Here is a 23,543-nt window from a genome sequence, read left to right on the forward strand (position 1 = left end):
CCCCAACTTGAAAGGCTCCCTGTACCACGGTTCTATGGTCAGTATTTTCATCCTCCCTACAGTTCCTGCTCTCGTCCACACAGGGAGCAAGAATCTCGAACCTGTTGGATAAGGGCAAGGGCTGAGGCTCCTGCAGTGATACTTCCTGGATCCCTCTATCTGCCTCACTCATAGTCACACCCTCCTGTCCCTGACCATTGGACAAATTAAAGGTAGTTAATCTAAGGGGTGTGACTGTCTCCTGAAACATAGCATCCAGGTAACTTTCCCCCTCCCTGATGTGTCGCAGTGTTCGAAGCTCAGACTCTAGCTCATCAACTCTGAGCCGGAGTTCCTTGAGCAACCAACATTTGCTACAGATGTGGTCACTTGGAACCAGCTGTCACATCATGCTGCTACAATACATCGCCTGGCCCTGCATCTCTATTTCATCTAATTAATTTTTCAATTTGTTTTTAAATTTCCTACTGGTCTTTAATTTATCAATCTGTAAAATATTTCTCCTATTTACCTTTAATCTGAAAGCGAGTTAGAATAGAGATTCAAAATACAATTTTTAAAAATCGACTGGAACTTGTTCTCTCTGCTGAGCTGAAGCTAAAGGATTAGACTTCCGATCCTGGGCCCCAATAGTCACCTTTAATCTGAAATCAACTTAGAATAGGTAGTTCAAACTAGCAGTTACTTACCAACCAATACACTTACGGTTTTCCTGTGATGTCACTCTTTGTGTTTTTTCACTCGGCAACAGTGACTGCAGAGGACACTCTTCCCAGACTGTTTCCCGGCCATGGTGACTGCAGAGGACATTCTTCCCAGACTACTTCACGGTGACGGTGACTGCAGGGGACACTCTTCCCAGACTGCTTCCCAGTGATGGTGACTGCAGAGGGCACTCTTCCCAGACTGCTTCACGGTGACGATGACTGCAGAGGGCACTCTTCCCAGACTGATTCCCGGCGATGGTGACTGCAGGAGACACTCTTCCTAGACTCCTTCCTGGCAACAGTGACTGCAGAGGCCACTCTTTCCAGACTGCTTCCCGGCGACGGTGACCGCTGAGGGCACTCTTTCCAGACTGCTTCCGGGCGACGGTGACTGCAGAGGACATTCTTCCCAGACTGCTTCTGAGCGACGGTGACTGCAGAGGGCACTCATACCAGACTGCTTCTTGGTGACGGTGACTGCAGAGGGCATTCTTCCCAGACCCAGGGAAGTCGACTACAGCTGATTTATAAACACTTTAAGTCTTGAAAGATAACAAATAGTAACAAATCTGAATGAGTTTAAGGCCAACTCTTTTTTTAAATGAGAGCTGACAAAGCCTTCAGTCCAAGTTATCACAATACTGTCAGAAAGTTTTTTGACCTTTAAAGATGTTACAGTTGCTCGCTGTGCTGATTGCATTGTCCACCAAAAAAACAAACACAATATCCATTTGGCTTGAGGCCAATTAAGTAGTTCAGTCCAAATATATCTTATCAATTTAAAGAGTTAAAATTCTATCTGTACCTGCAAGTAGCTGAACTCTGCCCTGTAAAATGGGGTGGAGCTATTCAATTTATGATGTGGTGTTGCTCTTCTTGAACAAAAAAAAACTGCCTTTTCAAATTCCAAGCTTTTAAAATCCCTTACATTTCCAAATTGTCTCTTTTTTCAGCTTTTACAGCCTTTTTGTCAAATTATCCTTTTTTCTGCAGTCTGAGGTAAAAGCAGTTTGGGTTTTTTTTTAAGTTCTAATTAATCACCTCCAAATTTAAAACTAACTCACATGTGTGAACCTATGTCCAGATTAAGATTCCATATGTTTTCTAAAACAAAATTCGAATTGCAACTTGGATCAGAAATGTCAACTCGAATTTATAACTTAAAACATTCACTCTGTTTCAATCACTTCCCCCTTAATCTAGCTAACAATTCCCATTGTGAAATTCCTCTTAAATTCAGAAGTGTTTAAACAAAACTTAAAACACACATCATCCACACAAAATCTTCATTACACACACTCTCTCTGGAAGCTTCCCACACGGTACCTTGCATTCTCTATTCACACACTTTAACACTTGAAACTAAATCAAAACATTAGAAATGGTATGTGCTTTTTATATAAAAAGAAAGAAAGCAAAGGAATAACTTATAGCATGAATCTCAGTTCTTTCTTCTTTAGCTTTTCTTTCTTCAAGGTACCTTTTCAAACAACAGTAAGTACATACTCAAGAAAGTGATTTATCAACACACGTTTAAATCTACTGACTTCAACAACTGCCTCACACAACATAGGGAAATCAAAGGGATTCTTTGAGAGTTCACTTAGAACAATCAAGCTTACAATCACAGCCAAACAGCCCCTAAGTGCTCACAAACCCCCTAAAGGAGTACCATATCACTCTCTCAGAAAAAAACAATTGTATTCACTCCTTAACCAACAACTGAAAACAACATACAATAACATACACCTAACCACAAAAAGTTAATCAACCTTTTAAGTCAGTAACAAGCATGTGGCCACTGCCTTACAAACACAAAGAAAATCAGACAGAAAACATATGCAAAGCTCACTGTGGGTTATTTCCAATTTAACTTACTCTAACTATTATCTCTAACTTCAAAGTTTACTTTATTTCTCTCTCCTTCTGTATGTACACAAGAAATACCTACAGTTGAAAAACGAATCAGTTTAAATGCAAGGGCAGCTTTCGACCATTTTTGGTGTACTTTGCTCTGAACACATACAAAAACCTCAAGAACCCCAGCCTTAGAATTCAAACCATCCAGCCTCTGCTGGAAAGTTAAAAACTACTAAACTGGTAACATGAGTTTTACGTGTTTACCAAGGAACAGCGCCCATCTCCATTTACCCCAGTATAACGTCTGGGACTATACTCCCAATAATATCCTGGGACTATACTCCCAATAAAATTCTGGGACTATACTCCCTTTCCAACCGGTCTAAAACTTGGGCGCAATCTTCAAAAGTAACTCCCCTCTTACCAGTACTCTTGGTTCGGGTTGGTCTTACTCTCCCCTCGGTAACAGAAAAGGTAGTAATTCTACTTACCAAGTCTATAGCCATGGAGCCACCACCAGTCATAGTTATCCTACCGACTATGCCAATTGTTGTGGGATATTTCAGTCACCACAGAGTCTGGAGAGAGTAGAGTCAAGCTGGTTTATTCACTTATGCATGCAAGAAGAGTCCTTTTCCAAATCAATGGTTAAAGTAGCCATAATTATACTTCCCCCTTAGAAGAAGCTACACATCACAAGACAGAGTTTATGTGAACATGTTATTCCAGCTAACCCAATTAACAATTGTAAAATTCAATCAACAAGACAGAGGGCAGAATTCTCCCATGCCTCCCCCAGTGGGATCAATGGATGGCAAGGGGAAGAATTCGATGGGAGATCTAAAAATTGGTTTCTTGTCAGCGTGAAATGACAGTAGGATATTCCGATGCTGCCCACCATGGCGGATTGGGAATCCTGCTGGAAGCCTGCATGAAACCTGTTTGCATTCCGCTAATGGGATGCAAATGAAGGCCGGACCTGAATCAGTGACCATGCCCAATTCTCCTTTACGCCAGTAGGAAAACACGCTGGTCCAGAACATGTCTGGACCAGCGTGGTGTGCAAAAGTCGGCCCTTATCTTTAGGGCCTCACTCAGCTCACGGACATCTGAGGATAAGATGATGATGGAGGTCGACCAGTGGACACTGGAAGCACACATACATCACATGATGGGTGGAGCCTCATCCACATGGCTCCTCTGAAAAGCAGCTTTCGGAAGGTGGGAGGTATTCACGCAGCTGTGGCTTCGGGCTTCCAGGGACTTCAGCATAGATGTCAACATTCTTCCAGGGACTTCAGCATGGGGAGGTATGGATGAGCGGCGAAGGAGGAGTCGGGGGGAATGTCCAGGTGAACGTGCTCACAGAGAGGCGTTGATGGAGTTTGGGGAGTGAACTCAGGATGGGTATGGTAGGACGGGATGGTTAGGGTAACAGGGGGCAGAGGGAGGGGTGGGAGGGTGAGGTTTCAACAGGATCAGGAGAAGGGGCAGCAAGGGTTGTTGGTGGGGACATGGAGGACCACACAGACACAGAGGGTGGGAAGGAGGAGGTCAGGGAGGTCAATGAGGATGGGGGTGTGTAGGACTCTTCAGGGAGGAAGTGAACATGCACATTTACCTGGACATTCCGGAATTCGAAGGGTCCGAGCTAGAAGCTGACGGTGAGGAGGTTGAAGGTTATGCTGGGTGGGCGGGGGAGGTTCGATGTTTATTGGGGAAATGGTGGGCAAAGCTCATGAAGAAGGTCATGACTACCATGGTAGTCAAATTGAAACTGAGTGGAGCCTCATGTTGGACAGGCATAGGTGCTGCATGGGAATGCAATCAATGTGGGTGCCCATGCAGGTCATCTCAGCTGGATAACTGAAAGGGAACCCCAGCAGGCAGGATTGAAAATGCTCGGGACCAGTGAGATAAGTGTGATGGATGAAGTCTCCGCATCCGTGGGAGAGTGCTTGCACGATGCTTTGAAAGGCCCTGTCACAGAGACTTCTCCCTCTGGAATCACTTGTGGTCCAGCTGCATGCAGCTGAATTCCTGGTGGAGGGGGGCGGAGGCCTTGCAAAGCCCATATAATGACACTGAAAGAAAATAGCAGACATTACCTAGTGAAAGTGAATAAATTTGCAGATTAATCTGTGACAATATAGTGTTCGCCTGTGCAACCACGTGATCAAAATTTCGTGACTTTTCTTGGCCTACCACTTCTTCTAGGTGCTACCCTGACATCCGCAGCAGGGATCAAGACAGCCTGTGGAGTTGTTTGCACTATTGCCTTTGATCACTGCAGCAATCATCCTCTGGTGAGCCAAAACCAGGGCCCTGGCTTCCTTTGGCTGTCCTGTGGGCCAGCTGCTCCCTCTGTGTTGACAGAGGACAAGGTTGAAGGGGTCACAGGCAAACGGGATTCAGAGGGAACGGACAACCTTTGAGATTCCTGAGTGGATGACCCAAGGGTGTCCAGCTGCCGCTCCTCCCTTTGGGTGCTCAAAGGCCACGGCCTTATTCTTTGAGGGGAAAGAACACCTGCAGGGAGGTTGAAGTGCCCCATTTTCCTCTCACTGCCACTGCAAGAACTCACCCATGGCTATTGCGATGGAGTGCAGGTCTGCTTACATCTCTGGCAAAAAACTGGGCATTCTGCAGGACCTGGGTCTCCATGGCATCCGCCACCCTCCCCATGGAGACCTTCTTGCATGCACATGCGGGCAACACTTCATCATAGAGCAGCAGTCGGAATCTTCCGACTCGCATGCCACTCTGTTGAGGGCTTCCAACAGCTCTGCGTGATATTCACTCACCTCTTGCTGACTCTCCACCATGAATTACAAGGCTGATTCCAGAGGCTCATCATCTGACTCAGACCTCACAGATGACTTTTCCCCAGCCTCTAAGACCTCTAGAGAGCTTGGCTGAATCTGCCTCCTCCTGCTGCGGACACATGTCTGTGCGGTCACCACCAAATTGAGAGATCCTTCCTAAACCAGCACTACTATCCACTTGTTCCTGAGCTGGTAGAGGGTGCTGTGATGCCACTATAGGTGTGGAGCTCTCCTCTTTTGCTCCCTCCTGCTCATCTTTGGGCTGGGGCTGAGGCCTGATAGGGAGACCTCCTCCTCCTCCTCCTTGGTCTCTTCTTGCAGGCACCTGTGAGTCGAGGCACATTTGACCCTAAAGTTTGCATTGAATGGTTGAATCCTTATTAGATGGACACCCAAGTCCAAGCCCCCCATCATAATGGTTCAGTCCCACTCCACTCTTGCAAACTCAGATACTCTCTCGAACTCTGAGAGACCTGAGAAATGAGCGCCTCCCCGCCTCCTGCCTTCCCATGCTCTCTTTGGTTGTGTCAGATCTTTTTCTGCTGAAAGAGAAAAGAATGTTTAAGGGGAGTTGCATGTTACACGGATTGGAGCAGTGGAAATTACTCCCCTCATAAGATAACCCATTCTTGTGGCTGGTCATCACCGGTGTGAATTGGGCATAAAGATTGTGGATTAACTCCCTCCAGAGCACCGAGCACATCCACATGCAAGGTGAAGGCTCAGACAGGCATGTGATTTGCAGAAGTTGCTGGTTCTGTCTGCACCTAAACTGATTCCTCCCCTTCACCCCAAACCCCCACCCCTTTCCATGCAGTGTTCCATGTCTGCTGAAGGATGAAGGAGACGCAGTGTGCACTCCACCGCCATGTGGATGCACTGAAGCGGGGCTGTGAGGCAGGACATGCCATTTGCCACTGGGCCTTGGATCCTGACATATTGGAGCCTTTGTGGTTTATGCGACCATCTGATGCGACTCACCCTGGTGGAGCGAATAAGGTTGTTCCTCCTCTTCCAGCACTGTGTTGCTAACCTCTTGTGCATCCCCGGGCACTGACAGCATCAGCCACCTGTGCCAATGCAGCATTCGTATCCCTGCTTGGTGTCCTCCTCCCATTAGGCGGGTAGAGAATGTTCCTGCGCACCTTGACGTGGTCCAGGAAGAATGCGCAGGGAGGCATCACTAAATTTTGGTGCTGGGCCGGCAGATAAACTTGCAGACTTCTCTGCTTTTGGTTTGATTAGATGGTGGGGCACATTCCATCAAGCCCGCCCTGCCACGGAAGACGGCGCGAAACCCCTGGATGCATAATTAAGTACCTTGGGGCTGGAAGATTTCCTGTCAGCCTCTGCAGCAGGAAACACTCTCCAACCCCGCCATGGGACTTAATCCTGGATGGGAGAATCCCGCCCAGAGTTTCTGTGGTCCTATTATTCCAGCTAACCCAATTAACTTTGACCCAATTGATGGTCACACGAGGATTTCAAACTTATTACTTACACTACTTCATCACTATAATACCTCCATCAGCGAGGATGTTTCTAAAATCTCAATAATTCTGGAAGATCAAAGACAATGCATCTATTATCATTTTTGTGTGATAAAACTCAAAATACTTACTGTAATTGGGAGTTCAGTGGCCAGGAACTTCCGTTCCCAGCGGGCTTCAGGTCTCCTGCACTTGTGCCGGACGGAAGATGGTGCACATGCGCGGTTCATCCATTTTCATGTCTTTAGGCTGGAAACCAGACCGCTCTCTCCATCAGTTTCTTCGTCATCCTTTGCTGAACTCAAGAAGGAACTGGACAGGTTCTTGTCAATGAATGGCAGTCAGGGTTATTAGAAATGTACCAAGAGAATACTGTGGAGAGGTGGGTTGGATGCATAACAATCTTCTCCAGTCTGAAACTCTTACTAACTTTCTTATAACTATAGGGCAGAATTTTCTCCCCTTCGGGGATGGGGGGGAAACTTAGGAGTGGGTGTGTGGAGGCGCTCCCTGTGCGGGAGGGGGTTATTCCCTGAGCCGAGAGTGCACTCTTTCACGCATGCTAGGTGCTGCCTCGGGGAGGTCGGCTCCACAATAAAAAAAGCTTAAAAATAGAGAAAAAAAATTTCCCTGACGTGTACCCTCATGTGACACTGTCACATGAGTTGGGACATGTCCATCACTTTCAAATACGTTTTCATTACCTACATGAAGCCTCATCCCACCCGTGGATGAAGTTTCATGCTTTCTCTAATGCCTGCCAGGGCTCCCGGCCTGCCCGCCAACCTTAAGGTCAATTGGCCATTGACAGGTCGGTGGGTGCACAGCTGATTCTGCTGAGCCTCTGCCTGAAAATTGAAGTGGGGCGCGGTGACATTGGGAGTTCCGCCCAACATCATCCCACGTCATTTTTCATGTCGGTGAGCGGGCCCCGTCGACCAGGAAATCCTGGCTATAGTTTCCCATACCCAAGTATCATCAAGGCGAACCAATGGTTTATGCTTTCTAAGGCTTTACTATACTTGGGTTCGCCAAATTACACCCAGTGTTCTAAGTATGGCATAAACAATGCTTTGTATAAATTTATTACATCTGGTATATTTTATGGCTCTTTATGGTGTGTCTATCTGCAAACATATTTATTGGGGATTATGGGCAGGATTTTGCCCTTGGCGGGGGTGCTTGCGCTGCCCGCGTTTGGCCCTGCGCCGCAATTTTATGCGGGCTGGCCAATTAAGGCTCACCCAGCGTAAGACACAGCTGCGGAATGAGTGCGAAGGGGCGGGTGGGGGACAGGTGCTCAGTGTCCGCCGGGTCCAATGGCGACCCAGCAGCCGATTCAAATGCGGCCACGGCAGCCATTGGAAGGCTGCCAGCAAAGGACATTGAACTCGTATTGGACAGCATTGCGGTGGACAGGACAGGCAGGAGGGCAGTTCAGTGGGACATTCGACCTCGTGTTTCTCCGTTGAGTGCCTTGCTGCCCTCCTGGAGGAGGTGGCAGCACGGAGAGAAATCCTTGTCCCCAGGGACGGTAGGAGGAGGTCCCCACCTCACCAAAAAAGGCCTTGGAGGAGGTGGCATCCAGGGTCAGCAGCCATGATGTGGTGAGGCGCACATGGGTGCAGTGCCGGAAGTGCTTCAACAATCTCCTGTGATCGGGAAGGGTGAGTACCGTGTCGGCATAGGTTACTTTGCAGAGCAGTTGAGAGCTGTCCATCCCCCCCTTGGACCTCAGAGGCCTGAGAGTGTAAGTGGCAAATGTCAAAGAAGCAGCATCTGGGTATGGGGATGAGCCCTGGCTGCGTGGACTGAGTGTCTTGCGGCTCCAGGGTCACAAATCACCTGAGCCCTGCGAGGTCTTCCTCAGGTGGGGTTGGCCAGGCTGCAATAGCGCTGCAGGCACAGGGTAGACTAATCAATGCTCCTCTATCTTTTCAGGAGAAAACATCCCATAACAATGCAGAGAGATCATGGACAGGCAGGGGTCTTGCCCCCACCTACTCATCCTCATTTGGTATGAGCAGGAGGCCCTGGAGCTGGAGACCGGCCATGCGCTTAGGTCAACCAGTTGCAATGAGGTTGGGGTGCCACAGGGAGGTAAGATGCAGTGCACTGAGGTGCGAATGTCTGTAATTGCAATCATTCCACTGCAGTCTCTATATTGATGTGAGCCTCGAACCTGGAATCCCCATTGATAATGGAAAGATGAGGGCACCCTGATGCATATCTCTGTCTCATCCGGGTGCCAGTCATGCACAGTAATAGTGTAATGACTTCAACTAATAACATGTCCTTGTTCTTCCTTTCAGGCCCACCAGCAGCCCATTGGGATGAAAAACCTGAAGGCCCACCCCTGATCCCTGAGGACAACACCCATCACAACGCACCTGCGTCACACCCTCTCTGCCAAGTAGGCACCAGCACAGATACCATCACCTCGGTGGGCATTAGACCGCTAGCTACTATCTCGGTGCACATTGGTGAGGGCACTTCACACTTGCTTGAGGTGCAGGCGGAGGCAGAGAGTACCCAGGGCGCTGGCAGTTGGAGAAGTGCTGGGGACCAGGATAATGTTCAGTCGGCTGATGATGTGCCTCTGGAGTCATCCATGAGGCAGCAGATGCTGGACATCCAGCAGGGTGGGAAGATCTGGTGGAGATATTTGAGGGAATGATTGCTATTGTCTCTGTAGTGGAGGAGTCCTTGAGGAGCATGAGCAATGCATTGACCCTCATGGCTGAGCGCAAAGTCTCCTCCATGGAGAGAGGAGCTGGGTTCCTTGGGGTGCGCTCGGATCTGCAAGCCCTCACACCAGCAATGACCTCAGGTAGTCACTGTCAGTGTGGGAGATGGATTGGACACCCATATCCCAGCTAGGTGCCCGTCTATTAATGGTGAGCAGCTCCTCCGCCCATCTGCCTGTGGCTGTGGCATCCAATGAGGCTGCAGCGACTTGGGAGATGCCAGCTGTGGCACTGGCCACTCCCACCCAGGTGGTGCTAGCACAGGCTCCACGCGCCAGAGGACCAGAGTGAGCAGGCTGTCAGCAATGGGGAGCACCTAGACGTAGCAACTGCAACTGCAATCTTAAAACATCTTAATCACATCATGGCCTGATCACGGATGATATTTGTTTCCCTCACTTTTACGTTCATTGTTTATTGACATGATGGATAACACCTGTCAATGTTAATTTGTGGATTGTATGCCAGGCACCATTTCATTAAATGTGTTTTTGTACAACAAGCCTCTGGGTGCTTCATTTGTTCTGCAGGTGCGGGGTAAGCCATGATGTTAGGAGTAACTTGTTTCTCATTAAACTTTATTGAATTGGCACATCGTGCATGTTGTTGACCAAGCAAATATTCCTGTCAGGGATCAAGTATGGAGCCTGCAGTCCTGGCATGTGGTGGTGGTTCTTATTTGGTAGGCTATCTGAAGGAGCGTTGGATCAAAGCGCCCTGGGTGTCCCTGCATCCCTGGAGGTTGCCCAGGTCAGCATCTATGTCCTCAGCATTCTCCTGTCTGTGCTCATCCTTGGACTCACTACTGGATTCATCATCTGTTGCCTGTGCAGCTGCGTCAAGATTTTCTTCCTCCATTGCACCCCCACTTTCCACTGCCAGATTGTGGAGAGCGCAGCATGCAACCACTATCAGTGACACACAATCTGTGGGGTATGGAAGCGCACCCCCTGAACAGTCCATGCATCAGAAGCGCATCTTGAGAAGACTTATGGCTCTCTCTACTACCGCCCTTGTGGAGCTGTGGCTCCTGTTGTACCGCTGCTGTGCCACTGTTCTTGGATGGTGGAGAGGCATCATGAGCCACCTTTTGAGGGGATAGCCCTTGTCACCCAGCAGTCATCCATCCAGTCTGGCTGGAGTACTGAAGAGCTTCGGCACCTGGGAGTTTCTCAGGATGTAACCATCATGGGAGCTGCCTGGGTACCTTGCACAGACTTGCAGAATCTACATCCTGTGGTCACACACAATCTGCACGTTCACGGAGTGGAAGCCCTTCCTGTTGACGAAGGCACCGGGCTCAACCGCTGACACCTTGATGGCCACATGTGTGCAGTCAATTGCACCATAGACGCGGTAGAACTCAGCAATCACTGCAAAGCCTCTGGCTCGCTCTGCCTGTCTGGCCTCGTCCGTACGGTAGTGAATGAAGGTCAATGCACACCTGAACAAAGCGTCTGTCGCCAACTTGACACAACTATGGACAGCTGATTGGGAGACTCCACAAAGATCCCCCACTGACCCCTGGAAGGAGCCAGAGGCATAGAAGTTGAGGGCCACCATGACCTTCAGAGCCACTGGCATGGGTTGTCTGACCACACGGTTGGAGCTGATTTCAGGGCCGATTCTCTGACAGATGGAGGTCACTGTCTTCCTTAAGAGGCGGAGCCTCCTTCAGCATTGCACCTCAGACATATTGTGGTAGTTGCATCGCCATCAGTAAACCCTGGTAGCAGGATAGTGGCGTCTTCTGCAGCTCCTTCCACCTTGGACTTCCTTCTGGCCCTGCACCCCTTGTGCCTGCGCCTCTCCTCCCACAGGTCGCTTTTCTGGAAGCTGCATTGGGACACCTGGCCTCCTCCTTCTTGCCCTCTCTTCCCCCTCAAAGGAGGTGCCTCCAACAGACACCACAATCGCCATTCACAGGGTAAGGGAAGGCTGCCTGATACTTGGGGGGTTCAAGTGGTATGAATCCTCTGGGAGCCTGGAAAACAACACAACTATCCTGAACTAAAGCTTCTTATTTCTGTCAAAGCAGCTCTGAAGCGAACTGAAGATGTACTGTTCACACAAGCAAGCAGCGGCAAGTTATATTCTAAATTACAAGCTACTCGCATTTACAAGCTCACTGACCCCTCTTATCCCGCTTGTGGATGAGGTTTTAGAAAGTGTGGCCTGCCCGTTTAGCCAGTCCGATGGTCTGAAAAATTGCACGGGCTACGTAAATTCCAAGACAATTTGTGTCTCGAGGGCCTTAACTGGCCACTTAATTAATGGCGAGCGCACCTCTGTCTTCATCACGCACCCGCCTAGCGAAATATTGCAAGAGTGCACGTTGAGGTTGGCTTGCTCGGCTGAAGTCAACCTGCTTTATTTCTCGCTCAGACGTGTCGGATGTGTGCCCGCATGCCAACCAAAAAATTCTTCCCTATGTATTTAAATTCCTAGTACTCTGTTCATCCACACCATTCAATGCCTTTCGATTGAGTGTAGAATCCTTTTTCTTGTTTCTCCTCCCAACATTCATACTCATTCATGTTAAATTACTTGCTCATTCATGTAAGTTGCCAGCGTCTCCCTGATATACTTTACATTCTGCCTCACTTTGCCAAACAAAAGTGTCAGCAATAAATTTTGAAATTGTGCTCCTTATGCCAAAGTCTAAATAACTTATAAAAAGTGAACTCGGTTATATTCACTGATGTTGATCTAGGAAGCCATCCTGGATACATTCTGAAAAGCTTAGATCACATGGATTACCTGTAATTGGATAATCTTGATATGGTGAAAAACTTTAGTATTTCTATCCTATCTTCTTGCACATGTCTCACTTTTCAACTGCCTAAATATGACCATCTTTATTTCATCTTTATCTCGTCTTCCCTATTTTCATAGTTTCTTTTGCTCTCTGTTCGGCTTGATGAACTTGTTTTATTCACCATCTCCCCATTTCCTGTTCACAATTTTGCTTCAGGACTGTATTTGTCTTTTCATCAGTCACTGATGCATTCTCTTTGCTGTGCCTTTACATTTTCTAAAAATCTTAATATTTCCAAAGTTGTAACGGCTATTTTGTGCCGCTCTATGGTCTGTTGCCCCTCACTGTCCTACTCAGCTCCTCTCTTAGCTTCTTTTCACTAACTGTCTCAGTCCCAGAGTTTTCCTTGTCCTCTTATCATCTAAGCTGGTCATTGACTGCAATCTTGGGCTCAAGATAGGACTTTTCTGGAGCAGGTTGATACATTACTTCGGTTTTCATGCTGATTATAAGGCCGAAGTTGTCACATGCATTGGAGACGTTTGTTGCTATACTGCATGTCCAGGTCAGAATTGGAAGCTAGTGTACAGTCATCGACAAACAGGAAGTTGCGAAGAATGCCCTTGGAAACTTTGGTCTTTGTCTAGAGTCATCTCAGATTGAGCAGCTTCCTGCCCATGTGATATCTGATTTTGATGCCAGATCACCATCATGGAAGGCATTGGAGAGCATGGGTGGAGAAAAACATGCTGAAGAGGGTTGCCGCTAGTACGTCGCCCTGTTTAATACCATTAGTGGCTAGTAATGGGTCACCAACATCCAGGACACACGCGAACACATCACCATGGAACTGTTAAACCATTGTGACGAATTTCTTAGGGCAGCCAAATTTCTCCATTACTTTCGAAAGGCCTTCATGGCTGACCATGTCAAAGGCCTTGCTCAGGTCAACAAATGTAGTGCAGAGGCCTATGTTCTGTTCTGGGCATTTCTCCTGGAGCTGTCTAACTGCAAACACCATATCAGTGGTTCCTCAACCTTTTCTGAAACAGCACTGACTTTCTATTCTCAGTGGATTAATTCACTTAAATCACACTCAAGCTATCTATCTTGACAACGAGACACATGCAAGAATTGCCAAAGCAAGAGTAATCTTCGGAAGACTTCAAACATCAGTCTGGGAATGAAGAGGAGTAAATTTGCTTCCCAAACTGTAACTCTATAGAACAATAGTCCTGCCCACTCTGCTCTACACTTGCAAACTTAAGCTGTGTGCTTGGGCTCATGTCAAGAAGCTCAACCATTTTCACTTGACCTGCCTTTGGAAGCTTCTGAAGATTGGATGGCAGGACAAAATAACAGACACTGAGATGCTCACCCGAGTTGGCATGCCAACTATATTGAGACAGTCACAATTGAGTTGGGCTGGTCATGTAGCCAGAATGCCCAACACTCACTTACCAAAGCGAATCTTCTGTGAATAGCTCTAGTTTTGGACGCAGTCAAAGTAAACGCTGCAACGGCACTCTGAAGGCTTCACTTAGGAGATTTAATATTAACTTCAAGTCCTGAGATAAGCTCACCCAGGAACGCTGCACCTGGTGCAACCAAATAAAAAGTGGTGCACCCTTCTTTGAAAGCAGGCGCATTTCAAAGTCAGAGAGAAAATGCAAGGAGAGGAAGTTACCGAACCAGAAAAAACTCAATCATCATAGAATAAAAGGAACAGTAGCAACATGGATATGAAATTGGCTGAGTGACAGGAAACAGAGTAGTAGTTAATGGATGTTTTTTGGACTGGAGGAAGATTTTAAATGGACTTCAGGGGTCTGTGTTGTGACCCTTGCTCTTTCTGATGTAAATTAATGACCTAAAGGGCACAATTTCAAAATTTGCAGATGATATGAAACTTGGAAGCATTGGGAACTATGACGAGGATAGATACAAAAGGACATAGACAAGTTGGTGGAATGGGCAGACAAGGGGCAGATGAAGTTCAATTCAGAGAAGTGTGAAGTGATTCTTTTTGGCAGGAAGCATGTGGAGGGGCAACATAAAATAAAGGGTAAGTTTCCAAAGAGAATGCAGGAGCAGAGGCACCTGTGTGTATGTGTGCATAAGTCACTGAAGGTGGCAGGGCAGGCTGAGAAAGTGTTTAATAAAACATACAGTTTCCTAGGCTTTATTAGTAGAGGCATAGAGCGCAAGAGCAAGGAGGTTATATTAAACATGTATAGCACACTGGTTCGGCCTCTACTGCAGTATTGCATCCACACTTTAGGAAAGATTTGAAGACAATATCAAGAGTGCAGAAAAGATTCATGAGAATGGTTCCAGGGATGAGGAACTTCAGTGACATATATTGAAGAAGTTGGGACTGTTTTCCTTGGAGAAGAGAAGGTTGAGAAGAGATTTGATAGAGGTATTCAAAAGCATAAGGGGCCTGGAGACAATAGATCAGGAAAAACTGTTCCCATTAGTGGAAGGATTGAGAGCGAGAGGGCACAGATTTAAGGTAATTCACAAAAGAACCAATGGAGACATGAGAAACTTTTCGTGCAGCAAGTGGTTAAGATCTGGTTTGTGCTACCTGAGTGTGTGATGGAGGCAGCTTCAATCGAGGCATTCAAGAGGGAATTGGATTATTATCTGAAAAGGAAGAATGAGCAGGGTTACAGGGAGAAAGTGGGAGAATGGCACCAGGTGAATTGCTTACTTGGAGAACCAATGCAGACATGATAGGCTGAACAACCCCCTTCTGTGCTGCAACAATTCTGTGATCTGTGGTATCCTATCCTATTTGCAGCAGAACCTTCCAGGCGCAAATTGGCCTTAGCAGTCACCTACGTACCCATCGGAACACTACCAAAAACCCCAGATGATGAACATGGTCATCTATGCCTTGAGAGACAAACAACAATACCTCAGCTAACATTTGTTGCTTTACATGTCACTCCCATAACTGTTTAACCTCCTATGGCAGCCATACCCAAAGGGGGAAAAAAAACTGCTTTCTGGAGAATGAGTATGTTTTAAAGCCTATCCAAGTAAAAGCCACAGTAAAAAGATTAAGCTGGCCGAAGTCTGTTGGACTGACTTTAAGGTAGATGCTCATATTGTTTAGAATCATTATTTTATTTGCTCAGTGTATCTATTAAGTCATTATTGCTCATGTTTGTTTTGTTCAAGTTTGTTTAGTAAAGATTCTTTTGGTGCTTCAGTTGAATCTTGAGGTCCTGCTGTTATTCCATTGCCCTTGTTCTTCCACACATTATATTCTGTAAATGATTGTGATCTATCAAGCTAGATCCTAACAAGTATCATTACTAGGATCATAACATCACCATCTCTACCTGTGTGCAGTTGACTTTCATTTCACACCGTCCCACATTGATGCTAAATTTACAACACAGCAAAGCATAGGAAATAAAACTGCATCCTATCACTGTGGCATTTTTCACTACTGTTTCTTTTTATAACTTCTATTTATTTAGAACTTAGTGTATAATACCCAATTAAGATCACTGATGTCCTACTGCATCAGTTTAATACAGACTGAGCTGTTACGTTCCATAAACGTTCCACCTGACTTTAGTTCGCATCTTCAGTGCCTGCAGCCTGTGGCACATTTTTAACATAAATTAAAAGAGGAGGAGGTGTTGCACTTGGATATATTCTGTTGTTAATTTAAAATACAGAGATACTGTTTGGAACTATGCCATACCATGGGATGAATAGATAATGTTTGGTCTATAACCTTAAAATGAACAGTTAAAGATTAATGTGATGGTGAATGTTTGTGTTTATCAAACATACCTGAGAACAGTGAACTCTGCTAAGTTAAACTGATTATTTCACCACACTTCTGTTTTGGAACATAGCAATAATTTCAATTTTAAATTGTTGTTTTACTTTAATTTAGTTTATAGAGAATTATCCTGAGTACAAAGTTTGGTTATAAGAGCTATCACTCCTCTCAGAATTGGCTAACCTCATCAAATTATTCCAAAGTAATGATAAATGCAGGGCTGGAATATTAAACATTGAAACAGTGTGAATATTTAACTGTTTGGCTGTACAGACAAAGTAGACTATATTTTAAAATTCATCACTACCGACTATACGTAAGGGATGCTGTCCTTGCTACTTCAGTTTTGTATAGCATGCTTTAAAAGTGGCATTACCAATATAAAGTTTGAAAATGATCACTTTATAAAAGAACAAAAGAACTTTATGATTTTATATCATATAAAACATGTTGCTAGTGAGTTTATTCTCTCAATTTTTTTCTTTGCATTCCTTCACTACAGTGTCAGTTATAAGAATGAAAGAAAATTTAGTAGTCATCCTCATCACAAACTCTTTTTGGAGATTTTCACTGCACTGGTAAAGCAAAGACTAACATGCAGGTAGGAATTGCTGTTAAATTACTTTGGAAATGTATAGGTATCTTTCAGTAAAACTTTAACATGATGGCCCAGATCTTCCATTCCCAGGGGTTTGTATCCTAGGGATACCCCAGAAGAAATGTTGGGGGACTGCGTGGAAGTCCCTACACAAGTTTAAACTTCTGATGGGCAATTACCCTGCACCTGGAACCATCTGAAACTCCGATTTAAATCAGGGACTTTGCGGGGGTTCTGACTCTCTTAGCAGAATAGTTATCCAGGAAAATTTAGAAGGATTAAAACCTCTTCCAACTCCTGGATAACTAAAGTACTGACCCCCCCATCCCCTGATTACCCTCCTTCGCCCACCCACCTAGACCCACCCTACCCACTTCCTTACACAATTACCTTCTCTCTTTTCAGAGTTGCTGGGACCTTTAAACTTATTCAGTTTGCGGCAGTTAGTGCCATAAAAATGGGGGGTGGCTTCACTTACCTCGATGATCCTCCCCTGCACAGAAAGGACTCCAGTAGCTGCTGCACTGCACATTTCTCACCAGGCCTGGTTTGGAAGTCTGGGTGAGAAATGTGCATTTGCAGTTCCAGACTTGGATAAGTAAAAAGGAATGGAATGACAATCTGACAGTGATTGCCACACCGTGGAAGTTCTGAGCCAATATCTTATGCTAAAGTAAAATATGTTATGAATTCAGTTATTCCATTCAACCAATATACAAAACAACTAATGATTTGGTAAACTTATAGTTTTCTCACCTGGGTACTTTGTCAATTGTCAGTGCCCAGTGTTAGGTATCCATCTGCCAATGATTTTTACTTTAGTTCTTGTAGTCTAAACTGTTGTTTAGATTTCTTTTGATCTATTTTACTTTGTGTGTGTGTGTGTGTGTGTGTGTGTGTGTGTGTGTGTGTGTGTGTGTGTGTGTGTGTGTGTGTGTGTGTGTGTGTGTGAAATAATAGTACTGAATTTGGTTTTGACTTTTCGCACTGCAAATCTGGATTTGACCAAAATATGGTGAATAGACATCACTCCGGAATTCTGAATACGAGATGCTAGATTTGGTTATTTTAAAATTATTCACCAGATTTTGTTTCTCAATTGGGATGCAACAGGTTCAAAAATATTCCCTTAACTAAAATAAAGTGAAAAATTGGACAAAATATAAGAATCATTTGTTTTTGGGTAGTTAATTATAGTTATCATCTGCAGCTAAAGAAAAAGAGTTTATTGTTTGAAAACAATGCTCAATCATTATGTGGACAAATATATAATTCCTGATGTCTTTGAAGTCAAAATGACAGAATGTACACACTACAAAAAATCCCCCAACAAGACCCCCATTAGATGAGTTAAATTTGGGCAACACCCTCTCTAACTTCTAGTACCGACTCCTGAGGAAGTTGCCATTTGAAACTGTTACCTTGGAGTGTATGAAACTGTTTGATAGCTATACAAATTAGCTTTATGTAGATAGAAAAGCACAGGTACAGACAATTACCTTATTTGATTCAAAAATAAAAATACCTGGAAAAACTCAGCAGGTCTGGCAGCATCTGCGGAGAGGAACACAGTAACGTTTTGAGTCCATACGATTCTTCAACAGAACTAAGTAAAAATAGAAAAGAGGTGAAATATAAGCTGGTTTAAGGGTGACAGTGGGGGGCGGTGGAGCAGGTAGAGCTGGATAGAGGGCCATTGATAGGTGGAGACAGCCAAAATATGTCCTAGGCAAAAGGACAAAGAGGTGTTGAAGGTGGTGATATTATCTAAGGAATGTGCTAATTAAGGGTAGAAAGCAGGACAAGCAAGGTACAGATAGCCCTAGTGGGGTGGGGTGGGGTGAAAGAATCGAAAAATGTTAAAATGTAGAGATAAAACAATGGATGGAAATACATTTTAAAATAATGTAAATAGGTGGGAAAAGAAAACTCTATAAATTATTGAAAAAAAAAAGGTGGGGATTGGAAAGGGGGTGGGGATGGAGGAGAGAGTTCTTGATCTAAAATTGTTGAACTCAATATTCAATCCGGAAGGCTGTAAAGTGCCTAGTCGGAAGATGAGGTGCTGTTCCTCCAGTTTGCGTTGAGCTTCACTGGAACAATGCAGCAGGCCAAGGACAGACATGTGGGCTTGAGAGCAGGGTGGAGTGTTGAAATGGCAAGCGACAGGGAGGTCTGGGTAATGCTTGCGGACAGACCGAAGGTGTTCTGCAAAGTGATCACCCAGTCTGCGTTTGGTCTCTCCAATGTAGAGGAAACCGCATTGGGAGCAACGAATACAGTAGACTAAATTGACGGAAGTGCAAGTGAAATACTGCTTCACTTGAAATGAGTGTTTGGGTCCTTGGACGGTGAGGAGAGGGGAAGTAAAGGGGCAGGTGTTGCACCTTCTGCGATTGCGTGGAAAGGTACAAACTCCTTTCACTTCCTCCAAATAAAAGGTGTGGCTATGGGTACCCGCATAGGCCCCAGCTATGCCTGTCTCTTTATGGGGTATGTGGAACATTCCTTGTTCCAGTCCTACTCCGCCCCCTTCCCACAACTCTTTCTCCAGTACATCGATGATTACTTTGGTGCTGCTTCATGCTCTCGTCTGGACCTGGAAAAATTTATTAATTTTGTTTACAATTTCCACCCCTCCATCATTTTCACATGGTCCATCTCTGACACATCCCTTCCCTTCCTTGACCTTTCTGTCTCAATTTCTGGTGATAGACTGTCCACCAATATCCAATACAAGCCTACCGACTCCCACAGCTACCTCAACCACAGCTCCTCACACCCCACTTCCTGTAAGGACTCCATCCCATTCTCTCAGTTCCTTTGCCTCCGTCGCATCTGTTCTGATGATGCCACTTTCAAAAACAGTTCCTCTGACATGTCTTCCTTCTTCCTTAACCGAGGTTTTCCACCCAAGGTGGTTGACAGGTCCCTCAAGTGTGTCCGGCCATTCTCCCGCGCATCCGCCCTCACACCTTCCTCTCCCTCCCAGAAACATGATAGGGTCCCCCTTGTCCTCACTTATCACCCCACCAGCCTCCGCATTCAAAGGATCATCCTCTGCCATTTCCGCCAACTCCAGCATGATGCCACCACCAAACACATCTTCCCTTCACCACCCCTGGTGGCATTCCACAGGGATCGTTCCCTCCGTGACACCCTGGTCCACTCCTCCATCACCCCTACACCTCAGCCCCCTCCCACGGCACCTTCCCATGCAACCGCAGAAGGTGCAACACCTGCCCCTTTACTTCCCCTCTCCTCACCATCCAAGGACCCAAACACTCCTTTCAAGTGAAGCAGCATTTCACTTGCACTTCCCTTAATTTAGTCTACTGCATTCATTGCTCCCAATGCGGTTTCCTCTACATTGGAGAGACCAAATGCAGACTGGGTGACCGCTTTGCAGAACACCTTTGGTCTGTCCGCAAGCATGACCCAGACCTCCCTGTCGCTTGCCATTTCAACACTCCACCCTGCTGTCATGCCCACATATCCATCCTTGGCCTGCTGCATTGTTCCAGTGAAGCACAACGCAAACTGGAGGAACAGCACCTCATCTTCCGACTAGGCACTTTATAGCCTTCGGGACTGAATATTGAGTTCAACAATTTTAGATCATGAACTCTCTCCTCCATCCCCACCCCCTTTCCAATCCCCCTCATTTTTTTCCAATAATTTATATAGATTTTTCTTTTCTCACCTATTTACATTATTTTTAAATGTATTTCCATCCATTGCTTTATCTCTACCTTTTAGCCTATTTCGATTCCTTCGCCCTACCCCACCCCCACTAGGGCTATCTGTACCTTGCTTGTCATGCTTTCTACCCTTAATTAGCAAATTCCTTAGATAATATCACCACCTTCAACACCTCTTTGTCCTTTTGCCTAGGACATCTTTTGGCTATCTCCACCTACCACTGGCCCTCTATCCAGCTCTACTTGTCCCCCCCCCCCCATCCTTAAATCAGCTTATATTTCACCTCTCTTCTATTTTTACTTAGTTCTGTTGAAGAGTCATACGGACTTGAAATGTTAACTGTGTTCCTCTCCGCAGATGCTACCAGACCTACTCAGTTTTTCCAGGTATTTTTATTTTTGTCTTGGATTGCCAGCATCCGCAGTTTTTTGCTTTTACCTTATTTGATTTCTAGATAATACACTACAGTAATCCCCAATTTCGAGTACTCTTTAATAATGCATTTTCATTTCAGTTGGTATTCATATTAAGGAACTTTGTCAAATAGTGCTGCCAGCCATGACCTCAGTTTTTAAATTAGCATGCTAAGCCTCACGGGATTGAAATGGATTGCTCCTGTTGTTATTCCTGAGTGTATCCAGGAAATAAAGAGATGAAAGTTTAAAAATAAGTTTCAAAAAATAAGATAGTGCTTTTATGAATTAATAAGCTGAAGTATTATTCCTATTGGCACGTGGACTGAATATCCAACATATTTCATTCAACAATTCACTAATTACCTTCTTTCACATAATTATTTTAACAATTTTAATATCACAAATATGAAACACTTGTACCTAAATTCACACAAAATTATGCTCAAAAACATTATTTGACAAAAAATATTTATTTTCACAATAAATTTATGTTAATTTGCTTTACTTGACTCTAACAATTTACAATTTAGATTTAAAATTTTTACTATATGATTGCTAGTAATCATTCTCTACATCCTCAGTGTCACTCTCAAAATCTGCATCAATTTCCTCAATATTCTGAATGTTCCATTATCTGTGTCAAAGCCAACATCTGTAGTATCACTCTCTACATTTTTAGTACCACTGTCTGCATTTTCAGTGTTTGTTGAAACATTAAATATTTCATGATAGATCCTATCTGAATTTTTTTCATTCTTGAGCCAAAATAGAGATTTCTTGCTGATCCTACTCAGTTGCTAAACTTTATTTTTCAAGAAGTATTTTTATTTTATTTTGTTCCCAAAAAAAGAACATTCAGGTCGCTCACTTAAGGGTGACAATTGTACTTTAACATTTGTGCAACACATTAAAGGTGGCTTTTTTCCAACTTTGTTGCGCCACAATGTTCACTTACTTCTGATCTACTGCCAATAGCATATTTTGGATCTAACTCATAATTATGATGAGGATCAGTTTAAAGCTTCCTTAAAGAATTGCAGCCTCTTATTGCAGCACTGGTTCTTCTTGCATTCAGTTGCTCTCTGTCAACTTCTTGCCTTCTTGATCTAGCCTCTTCATCTTCCCTATTTCTAACTGCTGCCTGTCACTTTCTGTCAACATTTTGCCTTTTTGCTCTAGCCTTTTCATCTTCCCTGGCTCTGTGTGCCACCTGTCATTTCCCTTACCAAGTAATAAATGTGTATTGTCTCAGAACATAACTTGCATGAAACAAATAAAATCTAAGAGAAAAAACCAAATGAAACATGAAATAAAGCCAGGGATTTATGGTGTAAATATGTCATTTTTTTTTGAATGTGTAGTTAAGGTTGGTTAAAGCATGTCTGAATTACAGTGTCAACAAGGCCACATTGTAGGCAGGGCCGAAGAATCCCCTGCTAGTAGACCAAAGTCCCCCTGATGGGGGTGATAAGGTGGCAACTCCCCAACAACATGCCCCTTGGTCCAAGGTATCATCCCACCAAGGTTAATTGATGGGACAGGGACGGATTCCATGAGGCATCGCCTTGGATATCATGGCTTGGGGAAGATAAATGAAAATGGACAGAGACTATTTGAACTTTGCAGCTACCACAAACTTTGTGTACCTAGCACTTTTTTTCAGAACAAACCATGTCACAAGATGTCCTGGAGACATCCAAGATCATGGAATTGGCACCAGATGGACCTGATCATCACCAAGCCTGACTCTAAGCAGTATTCTCAACAAGTGCAGTTATCACAGCGCTGACTGTGATACTGATTATTCCCTGGAGTGCACAAGGATTAGAATGCAGCACTTGAAGTTTTTTCATTCAACGCAAAAATGCTGTCCTCGTATCAACGTCAGCCATACTGCTTACCCAGATAAAAACCAACAGTTCCGCAACTCAATAGAACAGGTGCTCCTCAGCAAACTTGACTGGACAAGTGAAATGGAACATACTTCGAGAAACCATCCACAATGCCACACTCTCACTATATGGGAAGCAAGAGTAAAAATGCTGACTGGTTCATGGCTAACATCACTATGATGGAACCTGTCATTGAAGCCAAGCGGTCCCATTCATTAGTTGTGAGAGAGATCCGAGCAAGAAACCTCTGACTGCACGAAGAGCTGCTTGAAGTAAAATCCAGCAGACTGCTAGGTGGTGCACCAATAACTACTAGTTCCAACTTTGTCAGAATATCCAGTTGTCCTTCGACAGAGGGAATGCGAGGCACATGTATAAAGGGATTAAAAAGACAACAGGCCTATCAGCAAAGAAAACGGTTCCGTTGTAAACAAAGGCAGAGCAGGTAATTGACAACTGCAAAAAACAGTTGGAGAGATGGGTGGAACACTACCTTGAGTTGTACTCTTGGGAGAATATGGTTGCCAAGGAAGCTCAAAACACTATATAGAAAGTCTGCCTGTCATGACAGAGCTGGATTTTGAATCTACAGTGGGGGAGCTAAGCAAAGCTATTGACTCACTTGCCATGGACAAAGCTCCAGGTTCCAATGCTATACCACCTGAACTCATCAAGCACTGGAAACCAGCACTCCTGTAGCATCTGCACAAACTTCTCTGTCTCTGCTGGGAGGAGGGCAC

General features: G+C 45.0%; 1 protein-coding gene across 1 annotated transcript in view; it reads left to right on the forward strand.

Moving 5' to 3' along the window:
- Nucleotides 1-16,701: 16,701 nt before the first annotated feature.
- The window catches only part of nek10 (NIMA-related kinase 10), a 351,428-nt gene continuing 344,586 nt past the window's right edge, over nucleotides 16,702-23,543 (forward strand). The window contains exon 1 of the mRNA XM_041183993.1: nucleotides 16,702-16,796. The gene's annotated coding sequence lies outside the window, so the exon portion shown is untranslated. The remainder of the gene's footprint in view (nucleotides 16,797-23,543) is intronic.

Source organism: Carcharodon carcharias, chromosome 3, assembly GCF_017639515.1.
Source record: "Carcharodon carcharias isolate sCarCar2 chromosome 3, sCarCar2.pri, whole genome shotgun sequence".
Taxonomy (NCBI): domain Eukaryota; kingdom Metazoa; phylum Chordata; class Chondrichthyes; order Lamniformes; family Lamnidae; genus Carcharodon; species Carcharodon carcharias.